Source organism: Equus asinus, chromosome 14, assembly GCF_041296235.1.
Source record: "Equus asinus isolate D_3611 breed Donkey chromosome 14, EquAss-T2T_v2, whole genome shotgun sequence".
Lineage (NCBI taxonomy): Eukaryota > Metazoa > Chordata > Mammalia > Perissodactyla > Equidae > Equus > Equus asinus.
In genome coordinates, this window is record NC_091803.1 from 16,889,227 (window position 1) to 16,889,717 (window position 491).

The window sequence follows — 491 nt, forward strand, 5'->3', positions numbered from 1 at the left end:
TTTAAACATACTGCAGTTTCAGGTATGATCTACTTTTTATTAGACAGATCGGGAGTTTATTAAAACTAGATCCACATTTAACAAAGATGGTTTGGGTTGGTCTTGCTTACTCATTGTTGCTTTTGAAGTAAACCCCCTTTAGCTGGTTATAGTTTTGGCAGAAAAGAGGGTAACTGAAAAGACTCACAACCTCTGGTAGCAATTGTGAAAAGTGCCTGATAACTAGAAAATACCGTGGATTAAGCATTACAGGAGTGTTTATTTTTGGAGCTTTTATTTTTAACGCGATTCTTCCACAGGCTCACCTGTGGACGGCTTCTGTGCGGGTGAACACGCGGGAAACCTCCAGAATCAGAACTCGGTGTTCCAGGAGGCCGCATTTTTCGAATCGGGTCGGGCGTAGCTCGCGGCCAGGCTGCGGCGTTTCCCCTCGCGGCCGCGCATTCAAGTCGCGTGCGCAGTGACGCAGCCGGCGCGCGGTGACGCGGCGC